The sequence below is a fragment of the Callorhinus ursinus genome, unplaced genomic scaffold (genome assembly GCF_003265705.2).
Source record: "Callorhinus ursinus isolate GAN/ISIS: 27379988/994484 unplaced genomic scaffold, GSC_fseal_2.0 scaffold35, whole genome shotgun sequence".
Taxonomy (NCBI): Eukaryota; Metazoa; Chordata; class Mammalia; order Carnivora; family Otariidae; genus Callorhinus; species Callorhinus ursinus.
Window position 1 is genome coordinate 12025485 of NW_027397097.1, and position 19194 is coordinate 12044678.

A 19194-nucleotide genomic window follows, 5' to 3' on the forward strand; every position below is an offset into this window, starting at 1 on the left:
CATATGATCTCACTGATATGAGGAATTCCTTATCTCAGGAAACAAACTGAGGTTTGCTGGAGTGGTGGGGGTATGGGAGGGATGGGGTGGCTGGGTGATAGACATTGGGGAGTGTATATGCTATGGTGAGCGCTGTGAATTGTGTAACACTGTTGAATCACAGACCTGTTCCTCTCAAACAAATAATACATTATATGTTTAAAAAAAAGAAGATACTAGGAAGAGAAAATGAAGGGGGGAAATCGGAGGGGCAGACGAACCATGGGAGCCTATGGACTCCTAGAAACAAACTGAGTGTTCTAGAGGGGAGGGGGTGGGGGGATTGGGTTAGCCTGGTGATGGGTATTAAAGAGGGCACATACTGAATGGAGCACTGGGTGTTATATGCAAATAATGAATCATGGAGCACTACATCAAAAACTAATGATGTAATGTATGGTGATTAACATAACATAATAAAAAAAAGATTATACTTGTCTTGATGAGCACTGAGTGATGTATGGAACTGTTAAATCACTATATTGTACACCTGAAACTAATGTAACACTGTATGTTAACTGCACTGGAATTAATTTAAAAAAAAATCCACCTTTACTTAAACAATTTTGATTAATACCCCAAATATTGTTCAACATCTATATACAGCTCTTGTGAATATCATGCTGATTCATGGAACTGTCTAGAACTATTAAAACATGAAGAGAAACATTTCCTGATGGATGCTGGGCAATGCTAGAATACTAACAGATTGTTAGGCAAAATCTATTGCATTCATGTTACCTAAGAGGAGAGATTCAACAAGACATTAATTTTGCCTCCTCTCTTTATCTAAAGCTTCTGCTACTCAAATCCTCCCTGTATTCAAAAGTATCCATCTCTGACATGAATAGGCAAACCCATAAAAACTCCAAATATTCAGACACAGTTATCTTCATTCTGAAAACACAGGGCAAGAGATATGTAAAAGCATTTCCCTGGGGCCTGTATGGTGGTAGTTATGTGAGTTAATATTTGGGATGTGGGTCATTATATGCCAGTGCTAAGCACCAGATTCTAAATGAGAGAGCTATCCATATGCTCTTACATAAGTTTTATTTTGGTGTGTTTGTCATCTACAAGGCCCAATAAAGCACAGGGCCCTGTATAGGGATACTTCTTACCCCATTATAAGGGTGATGGCCTACCTCAAGATGTGAAACCAAAGATGTTACTTCTTTTGACTATGCTTTAAATTTGTGCTCCTAATGCCACATGTATACAATCCCACACACAAACACATACACATAAATTCACACATACACATGCATACTTCTGTGCATTTTCTGAAGCCAGTAAAGGGTGCTTTCTTAAAATCAAGGTGTATTCATTGGTTTTCTCTAATTTAATCAAAGTTTGCATTACTTTGTGGGGTCAAGATGTGGATGCTCTGTTGATCAATGAAGGCCAACTGCAATATTATTTCTAGTGCCACCACTATATAATTAGAATCATCCTAATTACAAATAGAAGTTGGAAGCACTATGTGGCTAGAAAAAAATCTTAAATTCACAACAGAAACATAAAACTTGAATAAAAGATCCATCAGAAAAATGTGCCTTCAGATTGATGATAAATGCTTCACTCATCACTTTTACTTGCCAGATTCAAATGATTACCAGATGGTTTTAGCAATTAATTTGTATTCAGCACACAAGTATTGAGCAGTTAACATGCATTCAGTGGGTTTTTCTCTGAAACTTTCTCAATAAAACAAATGTAGGCTTAAATAATCTATGCTCTGTTTTTCTTCCCAGATCATAGCTCCAAAATACCTACTCTATAAGTTAATCTTTCTCTTCATTATACTTTCCTCCTCCCCCTCCTCCTCCTCTTTCTTCTTCTCTTCCTCCTTCTTTTTTTGAAATGAATGTTTGAGATGGGAGCTTCCATTCAAAATTCCTTTGTCCTATCCTCCAGCACAGAGGGGTGAGGTATGAAAAATTATAGCATAGTATTTTATACAGGATATGTCAGAGGCTATGTATACACATATATTAGAAATAGTAATATTCCTTGAATATAGATATTCACATTCATACTCAAGTTCAAACAGAAAGACACAGGGTGCTATGGAAAGAGCATGAACTATAGAAACAGCCTTGAGTTTGAGTTCTTCCACTTGCTAGTTAAGTCACATTGAAGAGTTTAAATTCTCTGAAACTGAGGGCTTCATTGATAAGATATGGATAATTAACATGTATATTTTAAGCTATTTTAAGGTTTAAAAAAGACAAAGGTAATAAATCACATAACCAATGCCTTACCTATGGTAAAAAAAAAAAATTAAAAAATAAATAAAAACTTTTGGTTCCTTTCCCTAACAGTTATTGAATTGCTATTGCATATCAAGTACTCTGCTACTATGTATTTCACTGAATGCATGTTTCAGACATCCTGTGTGCAGAGGGTTCCGGAGGGAACCTGATGGAGGTATCCATTCTGTAGGTGGGAAATTGGTGGGGAAGGGCAGGGGGCCAGCTCAGGGTTCTTTCTGCTTGGTGGACATTGGTATATATTTGACCTCAGTCTTGAGATTTAAGTCCATAATCCAATATAGGGAAGAAAATCCTCCTCCTAAATCTTGGAGAAAAATCTCAGATAGACAACAGATTTGTCCTGAAATAGGAAATAGGTAAAGTGCTTAGGGTCAGGACAGAGATACCATCTATGTGTAAATGAAGAGAGACTATTTAGACTAGAAAGCCATATGGTGTCACTAACATCTTACCACTGGTCCTAGAGAGAATTTGTTTACAGTTCCTTATTGTCTCAGGGGCTGTTGTAACAAAAATACCATAGACTGGTTGGCTTATAAACAACAGTAATTCATTTCTCTTGGGTCTGGAGACTGAGCAGTCCAGAATCAAGATTTAGGCAGATTCCCTATCTGGTGAGAATCTACTCCTGGTTCACAGATGGCCCTCTTCATATGTCATCATCATATCCTCACACAGTGGAGCTCTCTAGGGTCCCATTCATGAGACCTTACAACTTAATCACTTCCAGAAGACCTCACCTCCTAATACCAATATATTGGGCACATATGAATTTTGGGGGAACACAAGCATTCAGACCATAGCACTGACATATGGCTAAAATTAAAAACTCAGGAAACAAGAGATGTTGGTGAGGATGCAGAGAAAGGGGAACCCTCTTACACTGTTTGTGGGAATGCCAACTGGTGCAGCCTCAGAAAGTTAAAAAATATATATGGAACTCTTTTAAAAATACAGAAACAATAAAAACTTAATCATATAAAAGTAGAAGCATTGATCAAAGAAAGGGTCAATGCAGAGAGGGCCGTTTCCTGATCTCAGTAAGAGCAATTATTAGACCAAGGAAGTGGAGAGAATCACATGGGCCCAGGAGGAATGATGACAAATTGGCAACAGTAGGAGTGAAGGAACAGTCTGGGCCTCACAGGAGGAATAATGCAACCTCAGCTACCATTTGAGCCACCCAGAAGCAGCAGTAGGAGCCCCAGCCAAGATTAGGAGGAGACCTTACCAGCAAGAGGACACAAAAGGCCACCAAGGTGAGGGCACAAAGCCCCTCTAGATGATACTAGGAGAAAGGAAGAACTCCCCAGGGAGCTCACTAATAGAGACTTTACCATAACCTTGTCTCTCTCACTGGTTATCTTCACCCGGTTTTTTGGCTAAGGATGAGGGGACAGCATCAGTTTCAAAAGAATACATGAATTAGGTAATACATATATTACTAGTAGACAATTCCTATTTAACAAAATAAACATTCACTGGGTAGCTACTATGTATCAAGCATCCTTCTAGGTGAAAAGGATGCAAAAATAAATATATAGACAATAAACTATGACAAAATAAAACAATGAATAAAAGTTAGCAGATAAAGAGGAAATGGGGAATAGTGGGCTTCAAGTTGCTGAATACAACTCTGGTATCTACAGCACCTATTTTGGAAGAATAATATATTCACATTTCTATTCAATAATTTGTTAAACATTTTTCTTCTCCTGTGAACTCCACATACATACTAAATGTTGAGACATTTCAAGGGCCTATTACCCCCACTTAATAGGCAGAACTCTAGAAGCCAAGCTTATACCACTATATTGAATGATGTGGTATGCCACCTAGATGCTTCTTCAGTACTGTAATGCTCAAGGTTCTCCAGAGAAACAGAACTGATAGATTAGATAGATATAGATGATAAAGATATAGAAGATACATAGCATTATTATAGGAATTGACTCACACTATTATAGAGACCAGTAAGTCCCATAACCATTTGCCATCTGCAAGCTGGAGAATGAGGAAAGCTGCTGTTATCTTGAAAACCAGTAAAGCTGATGATGTAAGTCTCTGTCCAAGTTTAAAGGCCTAAAAACCAGGAGCACTGATGTCTGAAGGCAGTAGAAGATGGAGTCCCAGCTTAAGCCAAGAGGACAAATTCTCCCTTCCTCCACCATTTTGTTACATTCATGCACTCAACAGATTGGATAATGTCCACCTGCATCTTATTTATTCAGTCTACAATTCAAATATCTCTCCCAAAAACTCTTAAAGACATACCCAGAAATAATGTTTTACCAGCTATCTAGGCATTCCTTATCCCTGTCAAGTTGACACATAAAATTAATCATCTCAAGGACTAAAGAATTCCCCCACCAGGTGCCAGAATTTCTAACAGCAGACAACTCTCAGCTGTCAGTCCTATTCAGGAAATGTCTCAGCTGAAGAATCCCCAAGGCCATGGCTCCTGTGAGGGGCAACTATATCCAATGACTGACTAAGGGTATAAAGACCCAGCCACCACTCATATCCATGCAGATGATTTAGAAGGGCCATCCCAGGTTCAGAGCTCCCATAGGGTTGGCTAAGGCCTTCACTGAGAATACATCAGAGCCCAAATTCTCTTTGCACAATCCTGATTTTCTCTCTTCACTTCTACAAGTGTTGATCCCAAGGGTATTCTCTAACAAAGTTCTTGCATGCTCATCTCTTCTTCTCAGAGAACCCAAACTACAACATCTTTGATGAAACAGATGAGAAGATACTCATGGGGAATCTGACCAGCTTAAAGAAAAAGACCCAAAGATAGTGATACCAAGGGCTCCCCAGTGAAAATGTTCAGGCAGATCTCTCTAAGGTAAAGCTCACAGGTGGCAAGAAAACCCACCCATGGTTAAGAAGAAGCCCTACCCAGGTGCATACAGCTCACAATTAAGTTTTTTATATCCCACTCTTAAATATAAATGGTCAACAGTGATCACCAGCTACTTGAGAAAAACATTTTAAAATGAAAAAACAAAAGTCAAAAGAAACATAAGTTAGCAACTTAATCAGGAAATAGACGATGCATGGAGATAAAACCAGAAAAAAGAATAAATATTTGATTCTAGGAAGATGGGAGTGGAGTAGGAGGACCCTAGCCTCTCCTTGCCCCATGAATACAACAGATAACTATCAAATCATCCTAAATACCCCAGAAATCCACCTGAAGACTGGCAGAACAAACTCCAAAACTAAAGGCAGAGAAGAAGCCACATCAAAAAAGTTAGGAATTGCAAAGATGTAATTTGGGAGAAAAACAAATCATGGCTGCTGCAGTGGGGAGGGAGCCATAGTCACAAAGAAGGGTGAAAGACAGACTAACACACAGGGGGTGCATGGGGGAAATGAATCCCATCAGCAATGGTCTTGGAAAGTGAGAGGGGCTGAATTTCATGACTTCTGGCAAAAAAAGCTGAGCTTAAAGTCTGGAATTTTAAAGGCCAGCAGACTTGGCTGGGATAGAGCCAAGAAGGTATTATGCTGCTCTTAGAGAGAAGGCAAGCAAACAAGCCACAGATGCACAGTGTAGAAGCATGATCTGAAGAGTGCCTGGAGCACATAGTGGGGAGGTTATTCACTCATCTCAGAGCACATCCCATAGAGTCAGCATTCATGAAGAGACCCTTCCAGGGACAAAGGAACTAGCTGGCACCACTCCTGCTGCCCTGCCCCTCATCATAAGCATAGGGCCACCTGCGGGAATCAGCACAGTGTCCACACTAACTACCTAGTTTGCTTACACCAAGCCCCACCTTGTTGTGCTCTAGTGGAACTACCCCTCTCAATCACACTTGTCTCAGTCCCAGAATGGTGGGCACACTCCCCCAAGAGACCAGCCCAAACTTCTGCCAACACCATGTCTCCTGACATGGGAGTTTTGCACAGCTTTCATTCAGGCAACAGTGGTGACAGGTCTCATTTCACTAACAGACAAAAGTACACCTAGTTAAAATGCACCACATTCAGGCCAGGGACCAAACACTTCCCACAACAGGCAGAGAATCTTTGCAGATAACAAGCCTAAAAGATAAAGTGACCAGGACAAAACAGCAGAGAACACATAGTACACATCACAGTGGAGATACTCCTGGAAGGCCCTGGGGAACAGAGAACACCACACAGCAGGGCACTACAGGACCTATTCTTCATAAGGCCATTACCCTGAAGAACAGGAGATATAGCTGACTTCCCCAACACACAAAAACAGACATAGAGACTTGGGCAAAGTGAAAAGACAGAGAAATTCATACCAAATGAATAAAAAGGACAAGGCCATGGTCAGAGATCTAAGCAAAACAGATATAAGTCACATGCCTGATAGAGAATTTAAAGTAATGATCATTAGGATACTCACTGGACTTGAGAAAAAAGTGGAAGACATGCATTAGATGCTTAACACAGAGAGAAATGAATAAATAGCAGAGATAAATGATACAATAAACAAAATTAGAAACACACTTGATGAAACGAATAGCAGGATGGAAGAAGTAGAAAAATGAATTAGTGACCTAGAAGACAGAGTAATGGAAAGTAATCAAGCTGAACAAAACAGAAAAAAAAATTACACCAAATAATGCAAACAGCCTTAGAGAACTCGGTGACACCATCAAACATAGTAACATACATAGTATAGGAATCCCAGAAGAAGAGAGAGAAAAGAAGGCAGAAAATTTATTTGAAGAAATAATAGTTGAAAACTTCCCTAATCTGGGAAAGGAAACAGACATCCAGATCCAGAAGGTACAGAGAACTATAAAAATCAACAAAAGCAGACCCACACCAAGACATACTGTAATTAAATTGGCAAAATATAGTGATAAAGAAAAAATTTTTAAAGCAATAAGAAAAAAAAGAGGAAGAAGGAGGAGGAGGAGAGGAGGAAGAGAAGGAGAGAGTAACTTACATAGGAAAACAATAAGGCTATCTGGATCTTTCTCAGTGGAAACTTTCCAAGCCTGCAGGTAGAGGCATGATATATTCAAAGTACTGCCTGGGGAAAATCTGCTGCCAAGAATACTCTATCCAGAAAAGCTATCAATCAGAATAGGACAGATAAAAAGTTTCCCAAACAAAAACTAAAGGAGTTCATGACCACTAAACCAGCTGGGCAAGAAATTTAAAAGGTACTCTCTGAGTGGGAAAGAGACCAAAAGCAACAGTATAAAGGTAGGAAACACAAAAGGAGTAAAAATGAATATTTCTGTAAAAACTCAGTCAAGGAACTCAAAAAATAAAAGGATGTAAAATATAATAATATATACCTAAAACATGAAGAGGAGAGAAGAATGGGTTCAAACTTAACCATCAACTTAATATAGACTGCTATATGCAGAGTAGGTTATATACAAACCTAATGGTAACCATATATCAAAACCACTAATAAATATGCAAAGAATAAAAAGAAAGAAATCCAAATATATCACTAAAGAAAATCAACAAACTATGAGAGAAAGACAAGAAAAATCAGAGAAAATCTTCAGAAACAACCACAAAACAAATAACAAAATGACAATACAGTATCTATCAATTATTACTTTGAATGTAAATGGACTAGATACTCTAAAGACACAGGTTGACAGAATGGATAAAAAAGCAAGACCCATCTATGCTGCCTACAATATACTAATTTTAGACCTAAAGACCTACAAAGTGAGTGAATGGAGAAACATCTATCATGCAAATAGATGTCAAAAGAAAGCCAGAGAGCAAATACTTGTATTGGACAAAATAAACTTAAAACAAAGACTGTGACAAGAGACCAAGGGCACTATATACTAATAGAGAAGACAACCCAACAAGAAGATATAACAATAGTAAATACTCCTGCACCAAACATAGGAGCAAACACATAAAACAATTAATAAAAAACATAAAGGAATTAATTGGTAATAAAACAATAATAGTAGGGGATTTTAACACCCCACTTACATCAATAGACAGAACATCTAACGAGAAAATCCACAATGATGGGGAGACTGGGAGGCTCAGTCAGTTAAGCAACTGCCTTCTGCTCTGGCCATGATCCCAGAGTCCTGGGATCAAGCCCAATGTCAGACTACCTGCTTAGCGGGGAGTTTACTTCTCCTTCTCCCTCTGCCCCTCTTCCTGCTGTGCTCTCTCTCTTTCTCTCTCTCAAATAAATAAATAAAATCTTTAAGGAAAAGAAAAGAAAATCAACAATGATTTTGGAAACAATGGCTTTGAATGATACACTAGACCAGATGGATTTAACATATATGTTCAGCTTCAACAAATTCAAGAAGATAGAAGTCATAGCATATATACTTTCTGACCATAATGCTATGAAACCAGAAGTCAAACATAAGAAAAAATCTGGAAAGATCACAAATACATGAAAGTTAAATAATATGCTACTAAACAATAAATTGGTCAACCAGTAAATCAAAGAAATTAAAAAGTATATAGAAACAAATGAAAATTAAAACACAACAATCCAAAACCTTTAAGATACAGCAAAAGCAGTTCTAAGAGGGAAGTTTATAGAATACAGGCCTACCTCAAGAAGCAAGAAAAACCTCAAATAAACGACAAAAACTTATACCTAAAGGAACTAGAAAAAGATGAACAAACAAAACCCAAAACCAGTAGAAGAAAGTAAATAATAAAGATTAGAGAACAAATAATTTAGAAACTAAACAGCAGAAGAGATCAATGAAACCAGGAACTGGTTCTTTGAAAAAAATCAATAAAATTGTTAAACCTCTAGCCAGATTTATCAAGAAAAAAAAAAGAGAAAGGACTCAAATAAATAAAATCATAAATTAGAGAGGAGACATAACAACCAACACTACAGAAATACAGACAATTCCAAGAGAATGTTATGAAAAACTATATGTCAACAAACTGGTCAACCTAGAAGAAGTGGATAAATTCCTAGAAACATATAAACTACCAAAACAGAAACAGGAAGAAATACAAATTTTGAATATACCAAAAACCAGCAAAGAATTGAATCAGTAATCAAAAAACTCCCAACAATCAAAAGTCCAGGACCGGGTGCCCTCACAGGCGAATTCTACCAAAAATTTCAAAAAAAGTTAATACCAATTCTTCTCAAACTATTCCAAAAAAATAGAAGAGGAAGGAAAACTTCCAAATTAATTCTATAATGCCAGCATTACCTTGACACCACAAACAAATAAAGATACCACTAAAAAAGAGAATTATAGGTCAATATCCCTGATGAATATAGATGCAAAAATCCTCAACAAAATATTCACAAATCAAATCTAACAATATATGTAAAAAGGCATTCACCACAATCAAATGGGATTTATTCCTGGTTTGCAAGCGTGGTTCAATATTTGCAAATCTATCAATGTGATACATCACATCAATAAGAGAAAGGATAAGAACCATATACTCATTTCAATAGAACTAGAAAAAGCATCTGACAAAGTACAACATCCACCCACTCAACAAAGTAGGTGTAGCGGGAATATAACTTCCGCATAATAAAGGTGATCTGTGAAAAATCTATAGCTAACATCATCCAAAATGGGGTAAAATTGAAAGCTTTTCCCCTAAGGTCAGGAATAAGACAAGGATGTCCTATCTCACCACTTTTATTCAACATATTACTGGAAGTCCTAGCCAGAGCAATCAGGCAACAACAATAAAAGGCAGCCAAATAAGTAAGGAAGAAGTAAAACACTATTGGCACATGACATGATACTATAGAAAACCCATAGGACTCCACCAAAAAACTCCTAGATCTGATAAATTCAGTAAAGTCTCAAAATAAAAAAATCAATGTACAACAACCTGTTGCATTTCTAGAAACCACTAATGAAGCAGCAGAAACAGATATTAAGGGAAAAATCCCATTTACAAATGCACCAAAAACAATAAGAAACCCAGGAATAAATCTAACCAAAGAGGTGAAAGACCTATACTCTGAAAGCTATAAAACACTGATGAAAGAAATTGAAGATGATACAAAGAAATGGAAAAACAGGAGGGGAGGAGCAAGATGGCGGAGGAATAGAAGACCTAAATTTCGTTGGGTCCCAGGAATTCAGCTAGACAGGGATCAAACCATTCAGAACACCTACGAACTCAACAGGAGATCGAAGAAAAGAATAGCAGCAACTCTGAACAAAAAAGCGACCACTTTCTGGAAGGTAGGACGTGCAGAGAAGTGAATCCAAAGTGATGATTCGGGAAGATAGACGATGGCAGGAGGGAGCCTCCGTCAGCCGCTTCTGGCAAGTGATAGAGCAGCAGAGCACAAAATTGGAACTATTAGAAGTCTGTTCCGCTGAGGGACATCCCTCCAGTGGCTAAGCTGGGGGTGAAATCCTCGCTGGGACAGTGTGGTCTCAGGACCCTCAGGGTCACAGAAAGACCAGGGGTGCCTGAGTACAGCAGAGCTCCCAGGTATTGGAGCAGGGAAGGCAGCTGCAGAGATGGATCCGAGGAGTGGGCTCGCAGCTCGGGATTGCCATAAACTGTGATCCCCGGCACAGTCGGGCCACTGCTCTTCCAGCAGCGACCCAATAAGCAGCAGATCTGGGGAGACACTGCCTCTTCCCCTGCGAGAAGTGGTGCAGGAGCGCACCACAGAAATCTGCTGGGTTTGGAGACTCCACACGGGATCGTGTGGAGATGGGGAGACAGTAGTGATTGACTGCTTTTCTCTGGGGGCTCACTGAGGAGTGGGGCCCTGAGTTCTTGGCTCCTCTGGGGTGGAGATTGCGGCAATGCCACTTTCACTCTCTTCCTCCAAAGGTGTACAGAAAGCTTGCAGGAACAAAAGCTACCGAGAGTAAACACGAGCAGATTATTTAGCCCAGCTCCCGGCAAAGACATTTGAGAACCGCTACAACAGGCGCCTCACCCAGATCAGCAAGAACAGCCAGCCAAGACCAAGTTTACAGATCAATGAGAATGGCAGAACTCCAGCGCTAGGGGAATACTGCACAAAGAATTCATGGCTTTTTTTTACCATGATTCTTTAGTCTTTCAAAGTTAATTTTTGTAGTTTAATTTTTTTTGAATTTTTCTTTTCCCCTTTTTCAACCAGCATCTTATCAAGCCCTTTTTTAAAAATCTTTTTTTTTTCATTTTTAGAGTCATATTCTAACACTTCATAGTAGTTAACCTTATTTTTGGTATATATATATATATATATATAAGTTGTTCTCTCTTTAAAATTTTGGGATACAGTTTCTTCTAACAGACCAAAATATACCCTAAATCACTAGTGTATGGCTTTATTCTAGTCTCCTGCCTGATCACATTCTCTCCCTTTTCTTTTTTAATTCCTTTCCTTTTTCAACCAATGTATCAATTCCTTTTATAAAATCTTTTATACTTTTCATCTTTACAGTCACATTCCATCCCTTCATCTTATTTACCCTTATCTTTGTATATGTATACACTTTTCATTCTTTAAAATTTTGGTAGGCACTTTCTTCTAACAGACCAAAATACGCCCAAAATCTAGTGTGGGGCACTGATCTAGTCACAAGCCTGAGCATATTTGATCATATTCTTTTTCCTTTTTATCTTTTTATTTTTATTTTTTTTCCTTTCATTCCCTTTCTTTTCCCCCAGTTTCAGGTCTCTTCTGATTTGCTTAGGGTATATTTTTCTAGGGCTGTTGTTACCCTGTTAGCATTTTGTACTCTCATTCATCCATTCTCCTCTGGACAAAATGACAAGACAGAAAAAATCACCTCAAAAAAAAAAAAAAAGGACAAGAGGCAGTACCAATTGCCAGGGACCTAATCAATATGGACATTATTAACATCTCAGAACTAGAGTTCAGAATAACTACCATAAAGATGCTACCTGGGCTTGAAAAAAGCATGGAAGATATTAGAGAAACCCTTTCTGGAGAAATAAAAGACCTAAAATCTAACCAAGTCGAAATCAAAAAGGTTATTAAGGAGATGCAATCCAAAATGGAGGTTCTAACTGCTAGGATAAATGAGGCAGAAGAGAGAATTAGTGATATAGAACAAAAAATGATGGAAAATAGAGAAGCTGAGAAAGAGATAAACAACTACTGGATCACGAGGGCAGAATTCGAAAAATAAGTGATACCATAAGCTAAAGCAATATTAGAATAATTGGGATCCCAGAAGAAGAAAGAGAGAGAGGGGCAAAAGGTATATTGGAGCAAATTATAGCAGAGAACTTCCCTACTTTGGGGAATGAAAGAGGCATCAAAATCCAGAAGGCAGAGAATCAATAAAAATAGGTCAACACCCCAACATCTAATGGTAAAACATACAAGTCTCAGAGACAGAGAAAATCCTGAAAGCAGCTCGGGATAAGAAATATGTAAACTACAGTTGTAGAAACCTTAGATTGGCAACAGACCTATCCACAGAGGCCTGTCCGGACAGAAAACACTGGCATGATATCTTCAGAGCACTAAAACAGAAAAATATGCAGCCAAGAATACTATATCCAGCTAGGCTGTCATTGAAAATAGAAGGAGAGATAAAAACATTCCAGGACAAACAAAAACTAAAGCAATTTGCAAACACAAAACCAGCCCTACAAGAAATATTGAAAGGGGTCTCTAAGCAAAGAGAGAACCTAAAAATGACAGACCAGAAAGGACCACAGACAATATACAGTAACAGTCACCTTCAAGGCAAAACAATGGCACTAAATTCATATCTTTCAAGTTACTCTGAATGTAAATGGGCTAAATGCCCCAATCAAAAGACACAGGCTACCAGGATGGATAAAAAATTAAGACCCATCGATATGCTGTCTGCAAGAGACTCGTTTTAGACCCAAAGACACCCCCAGATTGAAAGTGAGGGGGTGGAAAACAATTTACCATGCTAACGGACACCAAAAGAAAGCTGGGGTGGCAATCCTTATATCAGACAAATTAGATTTTAAAACAAAGACTATAATAAGAGATGAGGAAGAACACTATATCCTACTTAAAGGGTCTGTCCAACAAGAAGACCTAACACTTGTAAATATCTATGCCCCTAACGTGGGAACAGCCAATTATATAAGCCAATTCACAACAAAAGTGAAGAAACACATCAACAACAATGCAACAATAATAGGGGACATTAACAACCCTTTCACTAAAATAGACAGATCTTCTAAGCAAAAGATCAACAAGGAAATAAAGACTTTAAATGAACACTGGACCAAATGGACTTCACAGACATATTCAGAACATTCCATCCCAAAGCAACAAAATACACATTCTTCTCTAGAGCCCATGGAACATTCTCCAGAACAGATCGCTTCCTAGGTGACAAATCAGGTCTCAACAGGTACCAAAAGATTGGGATCATTCCCTGCATATTTCCAGACCACAATACTTTGAAACTAGAACTCAATCACAAGAGGAAAGTCAGAAAGAACTCAAATACATGGAGGCTAAAGAGCATCCTACTAAAGAATGAATGGGTCAATGAGGAAATTAAAGAAGAATTTAAAAAATTCATGGAAACCAGTGAAAATGAAAACAGAACTCTTCAAAATCTTTGAGATGCAACAAAGGCAGTCCTAAGAGGAAAGCATATAGCAATACAAGCCTTTCTCAAGAAACAAGAATGGTCTCAAATATAAAACCTAACCCTACACCTAAAGGAGCTGGAGAAAGAACAGCAAAGAAAGCCTAAACCCAGCAGGAGAAGAGAAAAAATAAAGATCAGAGCAGAAATCAATGAACTAGAAACCAAAAGAACAGTAGAACAGATCAACGAAACTAGGAGCTGGTTCTTTGAAAGAATTAACAAGATTGATAAACCCCTGGCCAGACTTATCCAAAAGAAAAGAGAAATGACCAAAATAAATAAAATCATGAATGAAAGAGGAGAGATCACAACCATCACCAAAGAAATACAAACAATTATAAGAACAGATTATGAGCAACTATATGCCCGCAATTCAGATAATCTGGAAGAAATGGATGCATTCCTAGAGATGTATCAACTACCAAAACTGAACCAGGAAGAACTAGAAAACCTGAACAGACCTATAACCACTAAGGAAATTGAAGCAGTCATCAAAAATCTCCCAAGAAACAAAAGCCCAGGGCCAGATGGCTTCCCAGGGGAATTCTACCACACATTTAGAGAAGAATTCATACCTATTCTTCTGAAACTGTTTCAAAAAATAGAAATGGAAGGAAAACTTCCAAATTCGTTTTATGAGGCTACCATTACCTTGATCCCCAAACCAGAAAAAGACCCTATCAAAAAGAATTACAGACCAATATCCTTGATGAACATGGATGCAAAAATTCTCAACAAAATACTAGCCAATAGGATCCAAAAGTACATTAAAAGGAGTATTCACCATGACCAAGTGGGATTTATCCCTGGGCTGCAAGGTTGGTTCAACATCCACAAGTCAATCAGTGTGATACAATACATTAATAGAAGAAAGAACAAGAATCATATGATCCTCTCAATAGATGCAGAAAAAGCATTTGACCAAGTACAGCATCCTTTCTTTATCAAACTCTTCAGAGTACAGGGATAAAGGATACATACCTCAACATCATAAAAGCCATCTATGAAAAACCCACAGCGAATATCATTCTCAATGGGGAAAAACTGAGAACTTTCCCCCAAGGTCAGGAACATGACAGAGATGTCCACTATCACCACTTCTATTCAACATAGTACTAGAAGTCCTAGCCACAGCAATCAGACAACAAAAAGAAATAAAAGCATACAAATCAGCAAAGAAGAAGTCAAACTCTCACTCTTCACAGATGATATGATACTTCATGTGGAAAACCCAAAAGACTCCACCCCAAAACTGCTGGAACTCAAACAGGAATTCAGTAAAGTGGCAGGATATAAAATCAATGCACAGAAAACAGTGGCATTCCTATACACCAACAACAAGACAGAAGAAAGAGAAATTAAGGAGTCAATCCAATTTACAATTACACCCAAAACCATAAGATACCTAGGAATAAATCTAACCAAAGTGGCAAAGGATCTGTACTCAGAAAACTATAAAATACTCATGAAAGAAATTGAGGAAGACACAAAGAAATGGAAAAGCATTCTGTGCTCATGGATTGGAAGAACATATATTGTGAAGATGTCAGTGCTACATAGAGCAATCTGCACATTGAATGCAATCCCTATCAAAATGCCACGCACTTTTTTCAAAGAAATGGAACAAATAATCCTAAAATTTGTATGGAACCAGAAAAGACCCCAAATAGCCAGAGGCATGTTGAAAAAGAAAAGCAAAGCTAGTGGCATCACAATTCCGGACTTCCAGCTCTATTACAAAGCTGTCAGCATCAAGACAGTATGGTACTGGCACAAAAACAGACACATAGATCAATGGAACAGAACAGAGAGCCCAGAAATGGACAGTCAACTCTATGGTCAACTAATCTTTGACAAAGCAGGAAAGAATGTCCAATGGGAAAAAGACAGTCTCTTCAACAAATGGTGTTGGGAAAATTGGACAGCCACATGCAGAAGAATGAAACTGGACCTTTTCCTTACACCACATACAAAAATAGACTCAAAATGGTTGAAAGACCTCAATGTGAGACAGGAGTCCATCAAAATCCTAAAGGAGAGCTCAGGCAGCAACCTCTTCAACCTCAGCCGCAGCAACTTCTTCCTAGAAACATCACGAAAGGCAAGGGAAACAAGGGCAAAAATGAACTATTGGGACTTCATCAAGATAAAAAGCTTTTGCACAACAAAAGAAACAGTCCACAAAACCAAAAGACAACTGACAGAATGGGAGAAAATATTTGCAAATGACATATCAGATAAAGGGCTAGTATCCAAAATCTCTAAAGAACTTATCAAACTCAACACCCAAAGAACAAATAATCCAATCAAGAAATGGGCAGAAGACAGGAACAGACATTTGTCCAAAGAAGACATGGGCCAACAGACACATGAAAAAGTGTTCAACATCGCTCGGCATCAGGGAAATCCAAATCAAAACCTCAATGAGATACCACCTCACACCAGTCAGAATGGCTAAAATTAACAAGTCAGGAAATGACAGATGTTGATTGGGATGCGGAGAAAGGGGAACACTCCTACACTATTGGTGGGAATGCAAGCTGGTGCAGCCACTCTGGAAAACAGTATGGAGGTTCCTCAAAACGCTGAAAATAGAGCTCCCCTATGATCCAGCAATTGCACTACTGGGTATTTAACCCAAAGATGCAAATGTAGGGATCCGAAGGGGTATATGCACCCCGATGTTTATAGCAGCAATGTTCACAATAGCCAAACTGTGGAAAGAGCCAAGATGTCCATCCACAGATGAATGGATAAAGAAGTGGTATATATATATATATACAATGCAATATTATGCAGCCATCAAAAGGAATGAAATCTTGCCATTTGCAATGGACATGGATGGAACTGGAGGGTATTATGCTAAGTGAAATGACTCAATCAGAGAAAGACAGGTATCATATGACCTCACTGATATGAGGAATTCTTAATCTTGGGGAAACAAACTGAGGATTGCTGGAGTGGTGGGGAATGGGAGGGATGGAGTGGCTGAGTAATAGACACTGGGAAATGTATGTGCTATGGTGAGCGCTGTGAATTGTGTAAAACTGTTGAATCACAGACCTGTACCTCTAAAATAAATAATACATTATACGTTAAAAAAAAAAAGAAAAAGAAGATAGCAGGAGGAGAAGGATGAAGGGGGGGAAATCGGAGGGGGGCGATGAACCTGAGAGACTATGGACTCTGAGAAAGACACTGAGGGTTCTAGAGGCGAGGGGGGGTGGAGGATGGTTTAACCGGGTGATGGGTATTAAAAAGGGCACGTACTGAATGGAGGACTGGGTGTTATACACAAACAATGAATCATGGAACACTACATCAAAAACTAATGATGTAATGTATGGTTATTAACATAACATAACAAAAAAAAGTAATGGAAAAACATTGCATGCTAATGGATTAGAAGAACAAATATCGTTAAAATGTCCATACTACCCAAAGCAATCTACACATTTAATGCAGTCGCTATCAAAATACAACCAGCATTTTTAATAGAACTACAATAAAGAATTCTAAAATTTATATGGAACCACAAAAGACCCCAAATAACCAAAGTAATCTTGAAAAAGTAAAGCAAAGCTGGAGGCATCACAATTCTGGACTTCAAGTTATATTACAAAGCTGTAGTAATCAAAACATTATGGCACAAAATAGACACATAGATCAATGGAACAGAGTAGAAAACCCAGAAGTGAACCCACAACTTAAACTTCAATAAAGCAGCGAAGAATATCCAGTGGGAAAAAGACAGTCTCTTCCAACAAATGGTGTTGGGAAAACTGGACAGCAACATGCAAAAGAAAGAAACTGGACCACTTTTTTTCACCATATACAAAAATAAATTCAAAATGGTTAAAACCTAATGTGAAACCTGAAACCATAAAAATCCTACAGGAAAACACAAGCAATTACCTCTTTGGCATTCACCGAAGCAACTTTTTTCCAGATATGTCTCCTGAGACAAGGGAAACAAAAGCAAAAATAAACTATTGGGACTACATCAAAATAAAAAATTTCTGCACAACAAAGGAAATGATCAACAAAACTAAAAGGCAACCTACTGAATGGAAGAAGATATTTGCAAATGACATATCCAGTAAAGGGTTAGTATACAAAATATATGAAGAACTTATAAAACCCAACACCCAAAAAACTATTAATCCATTTTAAAAATGGGAAGAAAACATGAACAGACATTTCTCCAAAGAAGGCATACAGATACCAACAGATACATGAAAAGATGTTCATCATCACTGATCATCAGGGAAATGCAAATCAAAACTATAATGTAATACCATCTCACATCTGTCAGAATGGCTAAAATCAACAACACAAGAAACAAGTGTTGGCAAGGATGGGGGTAAGGAACCCTCTTGCACTGTTAGTGGGAATGCAAACTGGTGCAGCCACTCTGGAAAACAGTGTGGAGGAGGTTCCTCAAAAAATTAAAAATAAAACTGTCCTATGATCCAGCAATCACACTACTGGGCATTTATCCAAAGAATACAAAATCACTAATTCAAAGGGGTACATGCACCCCTATATTTATAGCAGCATTATTTACAATAGCCAATATATGGAAGCAGCCCAAGTATCCATCAATTGATGAATGGATAAAGAAGTTATATATATATGTGTGTATACATATATATAAAATGGAATATTATTAAGCCATAAAAATGAATGATATCTTGCCATTTGCAATGACATGGTTGGAGCTAGAGACTATAATGCTAAGCAAAATAAGTCAGTCAGAAAAAGACAAATACCATATGATTTCACTCATATGTGGAATTTAAGCAACAAAACAAACAAGCAAAAGAAGAAAAAAAGAGTGCGAGAGAGTGACGGAGAGATACAAATCAAGAAACAGACCCTATGTTATGGAGAACTTATGGTTACCAGAGGGGAGATGGGTGGGGAGGACGGGCAAAATAGCTGATGGGGATTAATGAGTGCACTTTTTGTGATGAGCACCAGGTGTCATATGGAAGTACTGAATCACTATATTGTACACCTGAAATTAATATAACGCTGTATTTAACTGGAAATTTAAAAGGGAAAAAAATTAAAATCTCTCCTTCAACTGATCACAAAAAAATTAAACATTCCTGCATTATAACAGAATACTAGAAATACAATCAGTGACAAGCTGGGGAAAAAATATTTTTTTAAGAAATAAGAGAAGGCACTGCAATCATAAAATAGAAATAAAAGTTTATTAAAAATAAAAAGAGAAGATGGAGGAGGACTGGATTTCGTCTGGTCTCAGGAATTCAGCTGAATAAGGATCAAACCATTCTGAACACCTACGA